At 48.4% G+C, this 21,548-nt stretch overlaps 1 pseudogene; it reads right to left on the bottom strand.

The window, feature by feature from the left end:
* LOC135530156 (pecanex-like protein 1) overlaps positions 1 to 21,548 on the bottom strand; it is a 116,548-nt pseudogene that overhangs the window by 42,424 nt on the left and 52,576 nt on the right.

Below are 21,548 nucleotides of genomic sequence, written 5' to 3'. Positions count from 1 at the left end.
AAGAGAAATGGAGAGAGGGAAAGAGGGAAAGAGAGAAATGGAGAGAGGAAGAAAGAGAAATGGAGAGAGGGAAAGAGAGAAATGGAGAGAGGGAAAGAGAGAAATGGAGAGAGGGAAAGAGAGAGAAATGGAGAGAGGAAAGAGAGAAATGGAGAGGGGAAAGAGAGAGAAATGGAGAGAGGGAAGAGAGAGAGAAATGGAGAGAGGGAAGAGAGAGAAATGGAGAGAGGGAATGAGAGAGAGAAATGGAGAGAGGGAAGAGAGAAATGGAGAGGGAAAGAGAGAGAAATGGAGAGAGGGAAAGAGAAGATGGAGAGAGGGAAGAGAGAAATGGAGAGAGGGAAAGAGAGAGAGAAATGGAGAGAGGGAAGAGAGAAATGAGAGAAATGGAGAGAGGGAAGAGAGAAAAATGGAGAGAGGGAAGAGAGAAATGGAGAGAGGGAAGAGAGAGAGAAATGGAGAGGGGAAGAGAGAAATGGAGAGAGGGAAAAGAGAGAAATGGAGAGGGAAAGAGAGAAATGGAGAGGGGGAAAGAGAGAAATGGAGAGAGGGAAAGAGAGAAATGGAGAGAGGGAAAGAGAGAGAAATGGAGAGGGGAAGAGAGAGAGAAATGGAGAGGGGAAGAGAGAAAATGGAGAGAGGAAGAGAGAGAAATGGAGAGAGGGAAGAGAGAGAGAAAATGGAGAGAGGAAGAGAGAGAGAAATGGAGAAAAGAGAGAAATGGAGAAGAGAGAGAGGGAAATGGAGAGAGGGAAGAGAGAAATGGAGAGAGGAATGAGAGAGAAATGGAGAGAGGGAAGAGAGAGAAATGGAGAGAGGGAAAGAGAGAAATGGAGAGAGGGAAAGAGAGAGAAATGGAGAGAGGGAAAGAGAGAAAAATGGAGAGAAATGGAGAGAGGAAAGAGAGAGAAATGGAGAGAGGGAAAGAGAGAAATGGAGAGAGGGAAAGAGAGAGAAATGGAGAGAGGGAAGAGAGAAATGGAGAGAGGGAAAGAGAGAAATGGAGAGAGGGAAAGAGAGACATGGAGAGAGGAAGAGAGAGAAATGGAGAGAGGAAGAGAGACATGGAGAGAGGGAAAAGAGAGACATGGAGAGAGGGAAAAGAGAGAAATGGAGAGAGGGAAGAGAGACATGGAGAGAGGGAAAAGAGAGAAATGGAGAGAGGAAAGAGAGACATGGAGAGAGGGAAAGAGAGAAATGGAGAGAGGGAAAAGAGAGAAATGGAGAGGAGGAAAGAGAGAGAAAATGGAGAGAGGGAAGAGAGAAATGGAGAGAGGAAGAGAGAGAAATGGAGAGAGGAAGAGAGAAATGGAGAGGGGAAGAGAGAGAAAATGGAGAGAGGAAAGAGAGAAATGGAGGGGGAAAGAGAGAGAAATGGAGAGGGGGAAAGAGAGAGAAATGGAGAGGGAAGAGAGAGAAATGGAGAGGGGAAAAGAGAGAAAATGGAGAGGGGGAAAAGAGAGAGAAATGGAGAGGGGGAAGAGAGAAATGGAGAGAGGGAAGAGAAATGGAGAGAGGGAAGAGAGAGAAATGGAGAGAGGGAAGAGAGAGAAATGGAGAGAGGGAAAGAGAGAAATGGAGAGAGGGAAAGAGAGAAATGGAGAGGGGGAAAGAGAGAAATGGAGAGGGGGAAAGAGAGAGAAATGGAGAGAGGGAAGAGAGACATGGAGAGAGGAAGAGAGAAATGGAGAGAGGGAAGAGAGAGACATGGAGAGAGGGAAGAGAAAAATGGAGAGAGGGAAAGAGAAATGGAGAGAGGAAGGAAGAGAGACATGGAGAGAGGGAAGAGAGAGACATGGAGAGAGGTAAAGAGAGACATGGAGAGAGGTAAAGAGAGAAATGGAGAGAGGGAAAAGAGAGAAATGGAGAGAGGGAAAAGAGAGAAATGGAGAGAGGAAAAGAGAGAAATGGAGAGAGGGAAGAGAGACATGGAGAGAGGAAAAGAGAGACATGGAGAGAGGAAAAGAGAGAAATGGAGAGAGGGAAAGAGAGACATGGAGAGAGGGAAAGAGAAATGGAAAAAGAGAGACATGGAGAGAGGGAAAAAGAGAGAGGAAATGGAGAGAGGGAGAAAAAAGAGAGACATGGAGAGAGGGAAAAGAGAGAAATGGAGAGAGGGAAAGAGAGACATGGAGAGAGGGAAAAGAGAGAAATGGAGAGAGGGAAAGAGAGACATGGAGAGAGAAAGAGAGAAATGGAGAGAGAAGAGAGACATGGAGAGAGGGAAAAGAGAAATGGAGAGAGGGAAAGAGAGACATGGAGAGAGGGAAAGAGAGAAATGGAGAGAGGGAAAGAGAGACATGGAGAGAGGGGAAAGAGAGAGACATGGAGAGAGGGAAAAGAGAGAAATGGAGAGAGGGAAAGAGAGACATGGAGAGGGAAAAGAGAGAAATGGAGAGAGGGAAAGAGAGACATGGAGAGGGGGAAAGAGAAAATGGAGAGAGGGAAAGAGAGAAATGGAGAGAGGGAAAGAAAATGGAGAGAGGGAAAGAGAGAAATGGAGAGAGGGAAAGAGAGAAATGGAGAGGGGGAAAGAGAGAGAAATGGAGAGAGGGAAGAGAGAGAAATGGAGAGAGGGAAGAGAGAAATGGAGAGAGGGAATAGAAGAGAGAAATGGAGAGAGGAAAGAGAGAAATGGAGAGAGGAAGAGAGAGAAAATGGAGAGAGGGAAAGAAGAGAGAGAAATGGAGAGAGGGAAAGAGAGAGAGAAATGGAGAGAGGGAAAGAGAGAGAAATGGAGAGAGGGAAGAGAGAAATGGAGAGAGAGGAAGAGAGAAATGGAGAGAGGGAAGAGAGAGAGAAATGGAGAGAGGAAAGAGAGAGAGAAATGGAGAGAGGAAGAGAGAGAGAAATGGAGAGGGGGAAGAGAGAAAAATGGAGAGAGGGAAAAGAGAGAAATGGAGAGGGGGAAAGAGAGAAATGGAGAGAGGGAAGAGAGAAATGGAGAGAGGGAAAGAGAGAAAATGGAGAGAGGGAAAGAGAGAGAGAAATGGAGAGGGGGAAAGAGAGAGAAATGGAGAGGGGAAGAGAGAGAAAATGGAGAGAGGGAAGAGAGAGAGAGAAATGGAGAGAGGGAAGAGAGAGAGAAATGGAGAGAGGAAGAGAGAGAAATGGAGAGAGGAAAGAGAGAAATGGAGAGGGAAAGAGAGAGAGAAATGGAGAGGAAGAGAGAAATGGAGAGAGGGAATAGAGAGAGAGAAATGGAGAGAGGGAAAGAGAGAAATGGAGAGAGGGAAAGAGAGAGAAATGGAGAGAGGGAAAGAGAGAGAGAATGGAGAGAGGGAAAGAGAGAGAGAAATGGAGAGAAATGGAGAGAGAGAGAGGGAGGGAAAGAGAGAGAAATGGAGAGAGGGAAAGAGAGAGAAATGGAGAGAGGAAAGAGAGAGAAATGGAGAGAGGGAAGAGAGAGAAATGGAGAGAGGGAAAGAGAGATGGAGAGAGGGAAAGAGAGACATGGAGAGAGGGAAGAGAGAGAAATGGAGAGAGGGAAAGAGAGACATGGAGAGATGGAAAAGAGAGACATGGAGAAAAAGAGAGAAATGGAGAGGGGAAAGAGAGACATGGAGAGAGGGAAAAGAGAGAAATGGAGAGAGGGAAAGAGAGACATGGAGAGGGAAAGAGAAATGGAGAGAGGAAAAGAGAAATGGAGAGGAGGAAAAGAGAGAGAAATGGAGAGAGGAAGAGAGAGAAATGGAGAGAGGGAAGAGAGAGAAATGGAGAGAGGGAAGAGAGAGAAATGGAGAGGGGAAGAGAGAGAAATGGAGAGGGGGAAAGAGAGAGAAATGGAGAGGGGAAAGAGAGAGAGAAATGGAGAGGGGGAAAGAGAGAGAGAAATGGAGAGGGGGAAGAGAGAAATGGAGAGGGGGAAAAGAGAGAAAGAAATGGAGAGGGGGAAAGAGAGAGAAATGGAGAGGGGAAGAGAGAAATGGAGAGAGGGAAGAGAGAAATGGAGAGAGGGAAGAGAGAAATGGAGAGAGGGAAGAGAGAAATGGAGAGAGGGAAAGAGAAATGGAGAGAGGGAAAGAGAGAAATGGAGAGGAAAGGAGAGAAATGGAGAGGGGGAAAGAGAGAGAAATGGAGAGAGGGAAGAGAGAGACATGGAGAGAGGGAAGAGAGAGAAATGGAGAGAGGGAAGAGAGAGACATGGAGAGAGGGAAGAGAGAAATGGAGAGAGGGAAAGAGAGAAATGGAGAGAGGGAAGAGAGAGACATGGAGAGAGGGAAGAGAGAGACATGGAGAGAGGTAAAGAGAGACATGGAGAGAGGTAAAGAGAGAAATGGAGAGAGGGAAAAGAGAGAAATGGAGAGAGGGAAAAGAGAGAAATGGAGAGAGGAAAAGAGAGAAATGGAGAGAGGGGAAAGAGAGACATGGAGAGAGGAAAAGAGAGACATGGAGAGAGGGAAAAGAGAGAAATGGAGAGAGGGAAAGAGAGACATGGAGAGAGGGAAAAGAGAGAAATGGAGAGAGGGAAAGAGAGACATGGAGAGAGGAAAGAGAGAAATGGAGAGAGGAAAGAGAGACATGGAGAGAGGGAAAGAGAGACATGGAGAGAGGAAAAGAGAGAAATGGAGAGAGGGAAAGAGAGACATGGAGAGAGGGAAAGAGAGAAATGGAGAGAGGGAAAGAGAGACATGGAGAGAGGGAAAGAGAGAAATGGAGAGAGGGAAAGAGAGACATGGAGAGAGGGAAAAGAGAGAAATGGAGAGAGGAAAGAGAGACATGGAGAGAGGAAGAGAGAAATGGAGAGAGGGAAAGAGACATGGAGAGAGGGAAAGAGAGACATGGAGAGAGGGAAAAGAGAGAAATGGAGAGAGGGAAAGAGAGACATGGAGAGAGGAAAAGAGAGAAATGGAGAGAGGGAAAGAGAGACATGGAGAGAGGGAAAGAGAGAAATGGAGAGAGGGAAAAGAGAGAAATGGAGAGGGGAAAGAGAGAGAGAAATGGAGAGAGGGAAGAGAGAGAAATGGAGAGAGGGAAGAGAGAAATGGAGAGAGGGAAGAGAGAGAAATGGAGAGGGGGAAGAGAGAGAAATGGAGAGAGGGAAAGAGAAATGGAGAGGGGGAAAGAGAGAGAAATGGAGAGGGGGAAAGAGAGAGAGAAATGGAGAGGGGGAAGAGAGAGAAATGGAGAGGGGGAAAAAAGAGAGAGAAATGGAGAGGGGAAAGAGAGAGAGAAAATGGAGAGGGGAAGAGAGAGAAATGGAGAGAGGGAAGAGAGAAATGGAGAGAGGGAAGAGAGAGAAATGGAGAGAGGGAAGAGAGAAATGGAGAGAGGGAAAGAGAGAAATGGAGAGAGGAAAGAGAGAAATGGAGAGGGGGAAAGAGAGAGAAATGGAGAGAGGAAGAGAGACATGGAGAGAGGGAAGAGAGAGAAATGGAGAGAGGGAAGAGAGAGACATGGAGAGAGGGAAGAGAGAAATGGAGAGAGGGAAAGAGAGAAATGGAGAGAGGGAAGAGAGAGACATGGAGAGAGGGAAGAGAGAGACATGGAGAGAGGTAAAGAGAGACATGGAGAGAGGTAAAGAGAGAAATGGAGAGAGGGAAAAGAGAGAAATGGAGAGAGGGAAAAGAGAGAAATGGAGAGAGGGAAAAGAGAGAAATGGAGAGAGGGAAAGAGAGAAATGGAGAGAGGAAAAAGAGAGAAATGGAGAGAGGAAAGAGAGAAATGGAGAGAGGAAAAGAGAGAAATGGAGAGAGGGAAAGAGAGAAAGAATGGAGAGAGGGAAGAGAGAAATGGAGAGAGGAAGAGAGAAAATGGAGAGAGGGAAAAGAGAGAAATGGAGAGAGGGAAAAGAGAGAGAGAAATGGAGAGAGGGAAAGAGAGAAATGGAGAGGGGGAAGAGAGAGAGAAATGGAGAGGGAAAGAGAGAAATGGAGAGAGGAAAAGAGAGAAATGGAGAGAGGGAAAGAGAGAAAGAAATGGAGAGAGGGAAGAGAGAAATGGAGAGAGGGAAGAGAGAAATGGAGAGAGGGAAAAGAGAGAAATGGAGAGAGGGAAAGAGAGAAATGGAGAGGGGGAAAGAGAGAAATGGAGAGGGGAAGAGAGAGAAATGGAGAGAGGGAAAGAGAGAGAAATGGAGAGAGGGAAAGAGAGAGAGAAATGGAGAGGGGAAAAGAGAGAAATTGAGAGAGGGAAGAGAGAAAATGGAGAGAGGAAAAGAGAGAAATGGAGAGAGGAAAGAGAGAATGGAGAGAGGGAAAGAGAGAGAGAAATGGAGAGAGGGAAAGAGAGAGAAATGGAGAGGGGAAAGAGAGAGAAATGGAGAGGGGAAGAGAGAGAAAGAAATGGAGAGAGGGAAGAGAGAAATGGAGAGAGGGAAAAGAGAGACATGGAGAGAGGGAAGAGAAATGGAGAGAGGGAAAGAGAGAAATGGAGAGGGGAAAGAGAGAAATGGAGAGAGAGAGAGAAATGGAGAGAGGGAAAGAGAGAAAATGGAGAGAGGGGGAAAGAGAGAGAGAAATGGAGAGGGGGAAAGAGAGAGAGAAATGGAGAGGGGAAGAGAGAGAAATGGAGAGAGGAAGAGAGAAATGGAGAGAGGGAATAGAGAGAGAAATGGAGAGGGAAAGAGAGAAATGGAGAGGGAAAGAGAGAGAGAAATGGAGGAGGGAAGAGAGAGAAATGGAGAGGGAAAGAGAGAGAAATGGAGAGAGGGAAGAGAGAGAAATGGAGAGAGGGAAGAGAGAGAAATGGAGAGGGAAGAGAGAGAAATGGAGAGAGGGAAAGAGAGAGAGAAATGGAGAGAGGGAAGAGAGAGAAATGGAGAGGGGAAGATGAGAAAAATGGGAGAGGGAAAGAGAGAAATGGAGAGGGGAAAGAGAGAAATGGAGAGGGGGAAGAGAGAAATGGAGAGAGGGAAAGAGAGAGAGAAATGGAGAGAGGGAAAGAGAGAGAAATGGAGAGGGGGGAAAGAGAGAAAATGGAGAGGGGGAAGAGAGAGAAATGGAGAGATGGAGAGAGAGAGAAATGGAGAGGGAAGAGAGAGAAATGGAGAGAGGGAAAGAGAGAAATGGAGAGGGGAAGAGAGAGAGGGAAATGGAGAGAGGGAAGAGAGAGAAATGGAGAGAGGGAATAGAGAGAGAGAAATGGAGAGAGGGGAAAGAGAGAGAGAATGGAGAGAGGGAAAGAGAGAGAGAAATGGAGAGGGAAAGAGAGAGAGAAATGGAGAGAGGGAAAGAGAGAGAGAAATGGAGAGAAATGGAGAGAGGGAAAGAGAGAGAGAAATGGAGAGAGGGAAAGAGAGAGAGAAATGGAGAGAGGGAAAGAGAGAAATGGAGAGAGGGAGAAATGGAGAGAGAAAATGGAGAGAGGAAAGAGAGAGAGAAATGGAGAGAGGGAAAGAGAGAGAAAATGGAGAGAGGGAAAGAGAGAGAGAAATGGAGAGGGAAAGAGAGAGAAATGGAGAGAGGGAAAGAGAGAGAAAATGGAGAGAGGGAAAGAGAGAGAAAATGGAGAGAGGGAAAGAGAGAGAAATGGAGAGAGGGAAAGAGAGAGAAATGGAGAGAGGAAGAGAGACATGGAGAGAGGGAAGAGAGAAATGGAGAGAGGAAGAGAGACATGGAGAGAGGGAAAAGAGAGACATGGAGAGAGGGAAAAGAGAGAAATGGAGAGAGGAAAGAGAGACATGGAGAGAGGGGAAAAGAGAGAAATGGAGAGAGGGAAAGAGAGAAATGGAGAGAGGGAAAGGAGAAATGAGAGGGAAGAGAGAATGGAGAGAGGAAAGAGAGAAATGGAGGGGGAAAGAGAGAAATGGAGAGAGGGGAAAGAGAGAAATGGAGAGGGGAAGAGAGAGAAATGGAGAGAGGGAAGAGAGAGAAATGGAGAGAGGGAAAGAGAGAAATGGAGAGAGGGAAGAGAGAGAAATGGAGAGAGGGAAGAGAGAGAAATGGAGAGGGGGAAGAGAGAGAAATGGAGAGAGGGAAAGAGAGAGAGAATGGAGAGAGGGGGAAAGAGAGAGAGAAATGGAGAGGGGAAGAGAGAGAAATGGAGAGGGGGAAAGAGAGAAATGGAGAGGGGGAAAGAGAGAGAAATGGAGAGGGGAAGAGAGAGAGAAATGGAGAGAGGGAAGAGAGAGAAATGGAGAGAGGGAAGAGAGAGAATGGAGAGAGGGAAGAGAGAGAAATGGAGAGAGGGAAGAGAGAAATGGAGAGGGGGAAAGAGAGAGAATGGAGAGGGGAAAGAGAGAAATGGAGAGAGGGAATAGAGAGAAATGGAGAGAGGAAAGAGAGAAATGGAGAGGGGAAGAGAGAGAAATGGAGAGAGGAAAGAGAGAAATGGAGAGAGGGAAAGGGAGAAATGGAGAGGGGGAAAGAGAGAGAAATGGAGAGGGGGAAGAGAGAGAAATGGAGAGGGGGGAAAGAGAGAAATGGAGAAATGGAGAGAGGAAAGAGAGAGAGGGAAAGAGAGAGAAAATGGAGAGAGGGAAAGAGAGAGAAATGGAGAGAGGGAAAGAGAGAGAAATGGAGAGAGGGAAAGAGAGAGAGAAATGGAGAGAGGGAAAGAGAGAGAGAAATGGAGAGAGGGAAAGAGAGAGAAATGGAGAGAGGGAAGAGAGAGAAATGGAGAGAGGGAAAGAAGAGAGAAATGGAGAGAGGGAAAGAGAGAAATGGAGAGAGGGAAGAGAGAAATGGAGAGGGAAAGAGAGAAATGGAGAGAGGGAAGAGAGAGAAATGGAGAGAGGGAAAGAGAGAGAAATGGAGAGAGGGAAAGAGAGAAATGGAGAGAGGAAAGAGAGAAATGGAGAGAGAGGAAAAGAGAGAAATGGAGAGAGGAAAGAGAGAAATGGAGAGAGGGAAGAGAGAGAAATGGAGAGGGGAAGAGAGAGAAATGGAGAGAGGGAAAGAGAAAATGGAGAGAGGAAAGAGAAATGGAGAGAGGGAATAGAGATTAATGGAGAGAGGGAAAGAGAGAAATGGAGAGAGGAAAGAGAAATGGAGAGAGGGAAAGAGAGAAATGGAGAGGGAAAGAGAGAAATGGAGAGGGGGAAAGAGAGAAATGGAGAGAGGAAAGAGAGAAATGGAGAGAGGGAAAGAGAGAGAAATGGAGAGGGGGAAAGAGAGAAATGGAGAGAGGGAAAGAGAGAGAAATGGAGAGAGGAAAGAGAAATGGAGAGGGGGAAGAGAGAAATGGAGAGAGGAAAAAGAGAGAAATGGAGAGGGAAAAGAGAGAAATGGAGAGAGGAAAGAGAAATGGAGAGGGGGAAAGAGAGAAATGGAGAGAGGGAAAAGAGAGAAATGGAGAGGGGGAAAGAGAGAAATGGAGAGGGGGAAAGAGAAATGGAGAGAGGGAAAAGAGAGAAATGGAGAGAGGAAAGAGAGAAATGGAGAGGGGGAAAGAGAGAAATGGAGAGGGGGAAAGAGAAAATGGAGAGGGGGAAAGAGAAATGGAGAGAGGGAAAAGAGAGAAATGGAGAGAGGGAAAAGAGAGAAATGGAGAGGGGGAAAGAGAGAAATGGAGAGGGGGAAAGAGAGAAATGGAGAGGGGAAAGAGAGAAATGGAGAGGGGGAGAGAGAAATGGAGAGAGGGAAAAGAGAAATGGAGAGGGGGAAGAGAGAGAAATGGAGAGGGGGAAAGAGAGAAATGGAGAGGGGAAAGAGAAATGGAGAGGGGGAAAGAAGAAATGGAGAGGGGAAAGAGAAATGGAGAGAGGGAAAGAGAGAAATGGAGAGGGGGAAAGAGAGAGAAATGGAGAGGGGGAAGAGAGAGAAATGGAGAGAGGAAGAGAAATGGAGAGAGGAAAGAGAGAATGGAGAGAGGGGAATAGAGAGAAATGGAGAGAGGGAAAGAGAGAAATGGAGAGAGGAAAGAAATGGAGAGAGGGAAAGAGAGAAATGGAGAGAGGGAAAGAGAGAAATGGAGAGGGGGAAAGAGAGAAATGGAGAGGGGGAAAGAGAGAAATGGAGAGAGGGAAAGAGAGAGAAATGGAGAGGGGGAAAGAGAGAAATGGAGAGGGGAAAGAGAGAGAAAATGGAGAGAAGAGAAATGGAGAGGGGGAAGAGAGAAATGGAGAGAGGAAAAAGAGAGAAATGGAGAGAGGGAAAAGAGAGAAATGGAGAGAGGGAAAGAGAGAAATGGAGAGAGGGAAAAGAGAGAAATGGAGAGAGGGAAAAGAGAGAAATGGAGAGGGGGAAAGAGAGAAATGGAGAGGGGAAAGAGAGAAATGGAGAGGGGGAAAGAGAGAAATGGAGAGAGGGAAAAGAGAGAAATGGAGAGGGGAAAGAGAGAAATGGAGAGGGAAAGAGAGAGAAATGGAGAGGGGAAAGAGAGAAATGGAGAGGGGGAAAGAGAGAAATGGAGAGGGAAAAGAGAAATGGAGAGAGGGAAAGAGAAATGGAGAGGGGAAGAGAAAATGGAGAGGGAAAGAGAGAAATGGAGAGGGGGAAAGAGAGAGAAATGGAGAGGGGGAAAGAGAGAAATGGAGAGAGGGAAAAGAGAGAAATGGAGAGGGGAAAGAGAGAAATGGAGAGGGAAAGAGAGAAATGGAGAGAGGGAAAGAGAGAGAAATGGAGAGAGGGAAAGAGAGAGAAATGGAGAGGGGAAAGAGAGAGAAATGGAGAGGGGGAAAGAGAGAGAAATGGAGAGGGGGAAAGAGAGAAATGGAGAGGGGGAAAGAGAGAAATGGAGAGAGGAAGAGAGAGAAATGGAGAGGGGAAAGAGAGAAATGGAGAGAGGGAAAGAGAGAGAGAAATTGAGAGATGGGAAAGAGAGAGAAATGGAGAGGGGGAAAGAGAGAGAAATGGAGAGGGGAAAAGAGAGAGAAATTGAGAGATGGAAAGAGAGAGAAATGGAGAGAGGGAAAAGAGGGGAAGAGAGATAAGAAGAGGGGACTTTATGACTGCATGTTTAACGACCCAGCTGGCAAATTACGTCACTAAAACCAGATTACAACCGGAATCACCTGATTCCAGCTACCTGCTGCTGAACAGAGAGAATAGAGCTGGTAAACATAGAGAATATAGAATAGAGCTGGTAAACACAGAGAATAGAGGTGGTAAACACAGAGAATAGAGAATAGAGGTGGTAAACACAGAGAGAATAGAGCTGGTAAACACAGAGAGATAGAGCTGGTAAACACAGAGAGATAGAGCTGGTAAACACAGAGAGATAGAGCTGGTAAACACAGAGAGATAGAGCTGGTAAACACAGAGAATAGAGGATAGAGCTGGTAAACACAGAGAATAGAGGATAGAGCTGGTAAACACAGAGAATAGAGGTGGTAAACACAGAGAATAGAGGTGGTAAACACAGAGAATAGAGAATAGAGGTGGTAAACACAGAGAATCGAGAATAGAGCTGGTAAACACAGAGAGAATAGAGCTGGTAAACACAGAGAGAATAGAGCTGGTAAAAACAGAGAGAATAGAGCTGGTAAACACAGAGAGAATAGAGCTGGTAAACATAGAGAGAATAGAGCTGGTAAACACAGAGAGAATAGAGCTGGTAAACACAGAGAGATAGAGCTGGTAAACACAGAGAGATAGAGCTGGTAAACACAGAGAGATAGAGCTGGTAAACACAGAGAGATAGAGCTGGTAAACACAGAGAGATAGAGCTGGTAAACACAGAGAGATAGAGCTGGTAAACACAGAGAGATAGAGCTGGTAAACACAGAGAGATGGAGCTGGTAAACACAGAGAGATATAGAATAGAGCTGGTAAACACAGAGAATAGAGAATAGAGGTGGTAAACACAGAGAATCGAGAATAGATCTGGTAAACACAGAGAATAGAGCTGGTAAACAGAGAGATCGAGCTGGTAAACACAGAGAGATAGAGCTGGTAAACACAGAGAGATAGAGCTGGTAAACACAGAGAATAGAGCTGGTAAACACAGAGAATAGAGCTGGGAAACACAGAGAATAGAGCTGGTTAACACAGAGAATAGAGCTGGTTAACACAGAGAATAGAGCTGGTAAACACAGAGAGATATAGTTAATATAGATAGATATACAGACAACAAATTCCAAATGGCTATACTAAAACTCTTTAACGTCATTCTTCGGTCATCATCTTCCCCAATATTTGGAACCAAGGACTGATCACCCCAATCCACAAAAGTGGAGACAAATTTGACCCCAATAACTACCGTGGGATATGCGTCAACAGTAACCTTGGGAAAATCCTCTGCATTATCATTAACAGCAGACTTGTACATTTCCTCAATGAAAACAATGTACTGAGCAAATGTCAAATTAGCTTTTTACCAAATTACTGTACAACAGACCATGTATTCACCCTGCACACCCTAATTGACAACCAAACAAACCAAAATAAAGGCAAAGTCTTCTCATGCTTTGTTGATTAAAAAAAAAACCTTCGACTCAATTTGGCATGAGGGTCTGCTATACAAACTGATGGAAAGTGGTGTTGGGGGTAAAACATACGACATTATAAAATCCATGTACAAACACAACAAGTGTGCGGTTAAAATTGGCAAAAAACACACAAATTTCTTCCCACGGAGTCGTGGGGTGAGACAGGGATGCAGCTTAAGCCCCACCCTCTTTAACATATATATCAACGAATTGGCGCGGGCACTAGAAAAGTCTGCAGCACCCGGCCTCACCCTACTAGAATCTGAAGTCAAATGTCTGCTGTTTGCTGATGATCTGGTGCTTCTGTCACCAACCAAGGAGGGCCTACAGCAGCACCTAGATCTTCTGCACAGATTCTGCCAGACCGGGGCCCTGACAGTAAATCTCAGTAACACCAAAATAATGGTGTTTCAATAAAGGTCCAGTCAACAGGACCACAAATACAAATTCCAACTAGACACCGTTTCCCAAGAGTTCACCAACCAAGATCTCACAAAATGGGACAAACACCAAATTGAGACTCTGCAAGCAGAATTCTGCAAACATATCCTCCGTGTACAACGTAAAACACCAGATAATGCATGCAGAGCAGAATTAGGCCGACACCCAGTAATTATCAAAATCCAGAAAAGAGACGTTAAATTCTATAACCACCTAAAAGGAAGCGATTCCCAAACCTTCCATAACAAAGCCATCACCTACAGAGAGACGAACCTGGAGAAGAGTCCCTAAGCAAGCTGGTCCTGGGGCTCTGTTCACAAACATAAACAGGCCCCAGAGCCCCAGGACAGCAGCACAATTAGACCCAACCAAATCATGAGAAAACAAAAAGATAATTACTTGACACATTGGAAGAATTAACAAAATAACAGAGCAAACCAGAATGCTATTTGGCCCTAAACAGAGAGTACACAGCGGCAGAATACCTGACCACTGTGACTGACCCAAACGTAAGGAAAGCTTTGACAATGTACAGACTCAGTGAGCATAGCCTTGCTATTGAGAAAGGCCGCCGTAGGCAGACATGGCTCTCAAGAGAAGACAGGCTATGTGCTCACTGCCCACAAAATGAGGTGGAAACTGAGCTGCACTTCCTAACCTCCTGCCCAATGTATGACCATATTAGAGAGACATATTTCCCTCAGATTACACAGACCCACAAAGAATTCGAAAACAATCCCAAATTTGATAAACCCCCATATCAATTGTGTGAAATACCACAGTGTGCCATCACAGCAGAAAGATTTGTGACCGGTTGCCAGAAGAAAAGGGTAACCAGTGAAGAACAAACACCATTGTAAATATAACCCATATTTATGCGTATTTATTTTCCCTTGTGTTCCCTTAACCATTTGTACATCGTTGCAACACTGTATATAGATATAATATGACATTTGTAATGTCTTTATCGTTTTGAAACATCTGTATGTTTGAGTTTATTTTATTTTTACAGGGACAGTGCACATTAATCAACGTTTCAGTAAAAATTCCGGTTTTAGCCAGCCGGCTAATTTTCAACCTCAGTCCCTGGGCAGGTTATTAAAAACAATTACGATATAGACAATCAATGAGCAGTGAGCACACGCAGAGCAACATAGAACAAGCAAGACGTAGCATACAGACAGAGCAACATAGAACAAGCAAGACATAGCATACAGACAGAGCAACATAGAACAAGACATAGCATACAGACAGAACAACATAGAACAAGCATTACGTAGCATACAGACAGAACAACATAGAACAAGCATTACGTAGCATACAGACAGAGCAACATAGAACAAGACATAGCATACAGACAGAACAACATAGAACAAGCAAGACGTAGCATACAGACAGAACAACATAGAACAAGCATTACGTAGCATACAGACAGAGCAACATAGAACAAGACGTAGCATACAGACAGAGCAACATAGAACAAGCAAGACGTAGCATACAGACAGAGCAACATAGAACAAGACGTAGCATACAGACAGAGCAACATAGAACAAGCAAGACGTAGCATACAGACAGAGCAACATAGGACAAGACGTAGCATACAGACAGAGCAACAGAACAAGCAAGACGTAGCATACAGACAGAGCAACATAGAACAAGACGTAGCATACAGACAGAGCAACATAGAACAAGCAAGACGTAGCATACAGACAGAGCAACATAAAACAAGCAAGACATAGCATACAGACAGAGCAACATAAAACAAGCAAGACATAGCATACAGACAGAGCAACATAGAACAAGCAAGACATAGCATACAGACAGAGCAACATAGAACAAGCAAGACGTAGCATACAGACAGAGCAACATAAAACAAGCAAGACATAGCATACAGACAGAGCAACATAGAACAAGCAAGATGTAGAATACAGACAGAGCAACATAGAACAAGCAAGACGTAGAATACAGACAGAGCAACATAGAACAAGCAAGACGTAGCATACAGACAGAGCAACATAGAACAAGCAAGACGTAGAATACAGACAGAGCAACATAGAACAAGCAACATAGAACAAGCAAGACATAGCATACACACAGAGCAACATAGGACAAGACATAGCATACACACAGAGCAACATAGGACAAGACATAGCATACACACAGAGCAACATAGGACAAGACATAGCATACACACAGAGCAACATAGAACAAAAATCAACAGTGTTTCCACACCTCACAAGCTACAGACAACAGACAACATGGAAAGTGGCAACACACAGCTAGGGACCATGTTCACAAATCTGATTGACCTTTAGCCATGTCTTCAAGCATTTTGTGAAAGTGTGATATGTGGTGCAGTTATGTGTGTCTGATGGCAGTGTATTCCAGACATGGGAAGCTCTCACAGAGAAAGAGGATTTACTAAAGGTGTTTTTCCCTTAGGGGAACTATACAGTCACCTCTCATGGCAGACCTTGTGGATCTGCTGCCATAGGTTTGGGTTTTCTGTTTAACAGAAGTACTGAGTGGAGGGGGAGGAGCCTGGCCGTTTAGGATCTTGAATACAAGACATGCGTCGGTGTATTGCACCAGATTTTCCCAACTCGGGAGCTCATGCTTCCTGAGGATGTAACAGTGATGATGGCTATGGGACTTCCTGTCCAGCACTTTGAGAGCCTGTTTGTAGACAGACTGAGGAGTGGCTTCTGTCTGGCCACTCTACCATAAAGGTTTGATTGGTGGAGAGCTGCAGAGATGGTTGTCCTTCTGGAAGCTTCTCTCATCTCCACACAGGAACTCTTGTCAGAGTGACCATCGGGTTCTTGGTCACCCCCTCCCCCCGTAACAAGGCCCTTTTCCTCCGATTGCTCCGTCTTCAGGGTCCATTCAGAAACGGGTCTTTCGTAAATGAGTTATTTCTCCATATGGCGTATCTCTATCGTAACGATTCCAACTCCGTGGACCCTTGAAGACCTCTACTCCACCCCCCCCGACCCCCTTATATAGGAGTCCTATGAGCCCAGGTCACAACTAGTGCACTAGAGTATAGGGTGGCATTTGAGATAAAGCCAAGTGGACAACTCACTCCGTGTCCAGTTTCCTAGGACTGGCCAGATCCCTGGCGCTACCACTCAGCACGTTGAGGATGACCAAGGGATACAGAATGTTCTTCTCGAAGAACAGCAGCCACACATAGAGCTTCTCAAACCACATCACATGGGCCGCGCCTACAAAAACAAAACAAAACAAACAAACAAAGGGTTTGGTCAGTCAGTTAGCAACGTGGCTACATCGGACCAGTTTCCCGGAGGCGGAGGCTCATCCTACTCCTGGAAGAAAAAAACACTTTGAATTGAAACTCCCTTGAACATAGTTCTGGTTAATATGCAGGTCTGTTAAAATGGCCCCTAAAATGTTAACTGACAGCAGGAAAGACAGTCGGGTATTGGGGGGCGTGGGGTATGTGGGGGCGTGGGGTATGTGGGGGCGTGGGCTATGTGGGGGGGCGTGGGCTATGTGGGGGCGTGGGGTATGTGGGGGGCGTGGGCTATGTGGGGGCGTGGGCTATGTGGGGGCGTGGGCTATGTGGGGGGGCGTGGGCTATGTGGGGGGGGCTATGTGGGGGCGTGGGCTATGTGGGGGGGCGTGGGCTATGTGGGGGGCGTGGGCTATGTGGGGGCGTGGGCTATGTGGGGGGCGTGGCTATGTGGGGGGCGTGGGCTGTGGGGGGCGTGGGCTATGTGGGGGCGTGGGCTATGTGGGGCGTGGGCTATGTGGGGGCGTGGGCTATGTGGGGGCGTGGGCTATGTGGGGGGGCGTGGGCTATGTGGGGGCGTGGGCTATGTGGGGGCGTGGGCTATGTGGGGGCGTGGGCTATGTGGGGGCGTGGGCTATGTGGGGGGCGTGGGCTATGTGGGGGTGGGCTATGTGGGGGCGTGGGCTATGTGGGGGCGTGGGCTATGTGGGGGGCGTGGGCTATTCAGGGGGCGTGGGCTATGTGGGGGCGTGGGGTATTCAGGGATGTGGGGTATTCATGGTGTCTTACCTCTGACCTCAAACTGGTAATACTCCCTAGTCTTGAGCAGTGGGTGTGAGAAGCAGTACCAGGGTAGCTGCTTGCGGACCTGAGGCAGCAGGTAATGTGTCAGCAGGCCCACCGCTCCTAGTAGAGAATACAGCACGTAGCTCAGGAACGGCTATGGTGGTCAGCAGGGAGGGGAGAGAAGAGAGGGGAGAGAAGAGAGACAGATGGTGGGACAGGGAGGGAGAGAGAGAGGGGGGGAGAAGAGAGGGGGAGAAGAGAGGGGGGAGAAGAGAGGGGGAAGAAGAGAGAGGGGAAGAAGAGAGAAGATTGGGGGAGAGGAGAGAGAGAGAGAGGGGGAGAAGAGAGAAGATTGGGGGAGAGGAGTAGAGAAGAGAGAGGGGGAGAAGAGAGAGGGGGAGAAGAGAGAAGAGTGATGGAGAAGAGGAGAGAGACAGATGGTGGGACAGGGAGGGAGAGAGAGGGGGGGAGAAGAGAGGGGTGAGAAGAGAGGGAGAGAAGAGGAGAGGGGGAGAAGAGAGAAGAGAGAGGGGGAGAAGAGAGAGGGGAGAAGAGAGGGGGGAGAAGAGAGAAGATTGGGGGAGAGGAGAGAGAAGAGAGAGGGGGAGAAGAGAGAAGATTGGGGGAGAGGAGTAGAGAAGAGAGAAGGGAGAAGAGAGAGGGGGAGAAGAGAGAAGAGTGATGGAGAAGAGGAGAGAGACAGATGGTGGGACAGGGAGGGAGAGATGATGAGTTAAATATGTTATACATGGTGATAGAACAAAAATTCTACTTTGTCAAATTTTCTTATTAGGCATTTATCTTCCAACTCAACTGCCTGACAACCAAAGAGGTTGGAAACCAGGTACATCACAACGTCCCCAAAGCAGTTTAGTGCCCTGCTCAAGGGCACAACGGCAAGAGATTAACGCTGCAGAGCTCTACTGTACCTGCAGAACGATGAACATGGTGCTGACGTGGATGGCAAAGTAGAGGACGCCGATGACAACGCAGACTATCAGGTCGGAATGAAGACGCTCACTCTGGGGGACAGACAGGAGGACAGTCGGGTTAGGAGGAGAGGACAGACAGACAGGAGGACAGTCGGGTTAGGAGGAGAGGACAGACAGACAGGAGGACAGTCGGGTTAGGAGGAGAGGACAGACAGGAGGACAGTCGGGTTAGGAGGAGAGGACAGACAGGAGGACAGTCGGGTTAGGAGGAGAGGACAGACAGGAGGACAGTCGGGTTAGGAGGAGAGGACAGACAGGAGGACAGTCGGGTTAGGAGGAGAGGACAGACAGGAGGACAGTCGGGTTAGGGAGGAGAGGACAGACAGGAGGACAGTCGGGTTAGGAGGAGAGGACAGACAGGAGGACAGTCGGGTTAGGAGGAGAGGACAGACAGGAGGACAGTCGGGTTAGGAGGAGAGGACAGACAGGAGGACAGTCGGGTTAGGAGGAGAGGACAGACAGGAGGACAGTCGGGTTAGGAGGAGAGGACAGACAGGAGGACAGTCGGGTTAGGAGGAGAGGACAGACAGGAGGACAGTCGGGTTAGGAGGAGAGGACAGACAGGAGGACAGTCGGGTTAGGAGGAGAGGACAGACAGGAGGACAGTCGGGTTAGGAGGAGAGGACAGACAGGAGGACAGTCGGGTTAGGAGGAGAGGACAGACAGGGAGGACAGTCGGGTTAGGAGGAGAGAGGACAGACAGGAGGACAGTCGGGTTAGGAGGAGAGGACAGACAGGAGGAGTCGGGTTAGGAGGAGAGGACAGACAGGAGGACAGTCGGGTTGGGAGGAGAGGACAGACAGGAGGACAGTCGGGTTAGGAGGAGAGGACAGACAGGAGGACAGTCGGGTTAGGGAGGAGAGGACAGACAGGAGGACAGTCGGGTTAGGAGGAGAGGACAGACAGGAGGACAGTCGGGTTAGGAGGAGAGGACAGACAGGAGGACAGTCGGGTTAGGAGGAGAGGACAGACAGGAGGACAGTCGGGTTAGGAGGAGAGGACAGACAGGAGGACAGTCGGGTTAGGAGGAGAGGACAGACAGGAGGACAGTCGGGTTAGGAGGAGAGGACAGACAGGAGGACAGTCGGGTTAGGAGGAGAGGACAGACAGGAGGACAGTCGGGTTAGGAGGAGAGGACAGACAGGAGGACAGTCGGGTTAGGAGGAGAGGACAGACAGGAGGACAGTCGGGTTAGGAGGAGAGGACAGACAGGAGGACAGTCGGGTTAGGAGGAGAGGACAGACAGGAGGACAGTCGGGTTAGGGAGGAGAGGACAGACAGGAGGACAGTCGGGTTAGGAGGAGAGGACAGACAGGGAGGACAGTCGGGTTAGGAGGAGAGGACAGACAGGAGGACAGTCGGGTTAGGAGGAGAGGACAGACAGGAGGACAGTCGGGTTAGGAGGAGAGGACAGACAGGAGGACAGTCGGGTTAGGAGGAGAGGACAGACAGGAGGACAGTCGGGTTAGGAGGAGAGGACAGACAGGAGGACAGTCGGGTTAGGAGGAGAGGACAGACAGGAGGACAGTCGGGTTAGGAGGAGAGGACAGACAGGAGGACAGTCGGGTTAGGAGGAGAGGACAGACAGGAGGACATTCGGGTTAGGAGGAGAGGACAGACAGGAGGACATTCGGGTTAGGAGGAGAGGACAGACAGACAGGAGGACATTCGGGTTAGGAGGAGAGGACAGACAGACAGGAGGACATTCGGGTTAGGAGGAGAGGACAGACAGACAGGAGGACATTCGGGTTAGGAGGAGAGGACAGACAGACAGGAGGACATTCGGGTTAGGAGGAGAGGACAGACAGACAGGAGGACATTCGGGTTAGGAGGAGAGGACAGACAGACAGGAGGACATTCGGGTTAGGAGGAGAGGACAGACAGACAGGAGGACATTCGGGTTAGGAGGAGAGGACAGACAGACAGGAGGACAGTCGGGTTAGGAGGAGAGGACAGACAGACAGGAGGACAGTCGGGTTAGGAGGAGAGGACAGACAGACAGGAGGACAGTCGGGTTAGGAGGAGAGGACAGACAGACAGGAGGACAGTCGGGTTAGGAGGAGAGGACAGACAGACAGGAGGACAGTCGGGTTAGGAGGAGAGGACAGACAGACAGGAGGACAGTCGGGTTAGGAGGAGAGGACAGACAGACAGGAGGACAGTCGGGTTAGGAGGAGAGGACAGACAGACAGGAGGACAGTCGGGTTAGGAGGAGAGGACAGACAGGAGGACAGTTGGGTTCGGAGGAGAGGACAGACAGGAGGACAGTTGGGTTAGGAGGAGAGGACAGACAGGAGGACAGTTGGGTTAGGAGGAGAGGACAGACAGGAGGACAGTTGGGTTAGGAGGAGAGGACAGACAGGACAGTTGGGTTAGGAGGAGGGGACAGACAGGAGGACAGTTGGGTTAGGAGGAGGGGACAGACAGGAGGACAGTTGGGTTAGGAGGAGAGGACAGACAGACAGGAGGACAGTTGGGTTAGGAGGAGGGGACAGACAGGAGGACAGTTGGGTTAGGAGGAGGGGACAGACAGGAGGACAGTTGGGTTAGGAGGAGGGGACAGACAGGAGGACAGTTGGGTTAGGAGGAGAGGACAGACAGACAGGAGGACAGTTGGGTTAGGAGGAGAGGACAGACAGGAGGACAGTTGGGTTCGGAGGAGAGGACAGACAGACAGGAGGACAGTTGGGTTAGGAGGAGAGGACAGACAGACAGGAGGACAGTTGGGTTAGGAGGAGAGGACAGACAGGAGGACAGTTGGGTTCGGAGGAGAGGACAGACAGACAGGAGGACAGTTGGGTTAGGAGGAGAGGACAGACAGACAGGAGGACAGTTGGGTTAGGAGGAGAGGACAGACAGACAGGAGGACAGTTGGGTTAGGAGGAGAGGACAGACAGACAGGAGGACAGTTGGGTTAGGAGGAGAGGACAGACAGACAGGAGGACAGTTGGGTTAGGAGGAGAGGACAGACAGACAGGAGGACAGTTGGGTTAGGAGGAGAGGACAGACAGACAGGAGGACAGTTGGGTTAGGAGGAGAGGACAGACAGACAGGAGGACAGTTGGGTTAGGAGGAGAGGACAGACAGACAGGAGGACAGTTGGGTTAGGAGGAGAGGACAGACAGACAGGAGGACAGTTGGGTTAGGAGGAGAGGACAGACAGACAGGAGGACAGTTGGGTTAGGAGGAGAGGACAGACAGACAGGAGGGCAGTTGGGTTAGGAGGAGAGGACAGACAGACAGGAGGACAGTTGGGTTAGGAGGAGAGGACAGACAGACAGGAGGACAGTTGGGTTAGGAGGAGAGGACAGAGACAGGAGGACAGTTGGGTTAGGAGGAGAGGACAGACAGGAGGACAGTTGGGTTAGGAGGAGAGGACAGACAGGAGGACAGTTGGGTTAGGAGGAGAGGACAGACAGGAGGACAGTTGGGTTAGGAGGAGAGGACAGACAGGAGGACAGTTGGGTTAGGAGGAGAGGACAGACAGGAGGACAGTTGGGTTAGGAGGACAGGACAGACAGGAGGACAGTTGGGTTAGGAGGAGAGGACAGACAGGAGGACAGTTGGGTTAGGAGGAGAGGACAGACAGACAGACATGGACTGTGAGCCAACACTAACAGATCTGAGACCAGGCGAGAACCAGAGGTGGTTGATATTGATGCCTGACGTCAGAACAGTAAGGTTTGGAATAACACATCCTTGGTCAACGGCCTTGAGACATTACAGGAGGGTTAGGAGACAGAGAGGGAGGGTTAGGAGACAG

The sequence above is a fragment of the Oncorhynchus masou genome, unplaced genomic scaffold, assembly GCF_036934945.1.
Source record: "Oncorhynchus masou masou isolate Uvic2021 unplaced genomic scaffold, UVic_Omas_1.1 unplaced_scaffold_1278, whole genome shotgun sequence".
Classification (NCBI taxonomy): Eukaryota; Metazoa; Chordata; class Actinopteri; order Salmoniformes; family Salmonidae; genus Oncorhynchus; species Oncorhynchus masou.
Note: the sequence above shows the minus strand (reverse complement) of the source record. Positions and strands in the feature narration are given on the sequence as shown.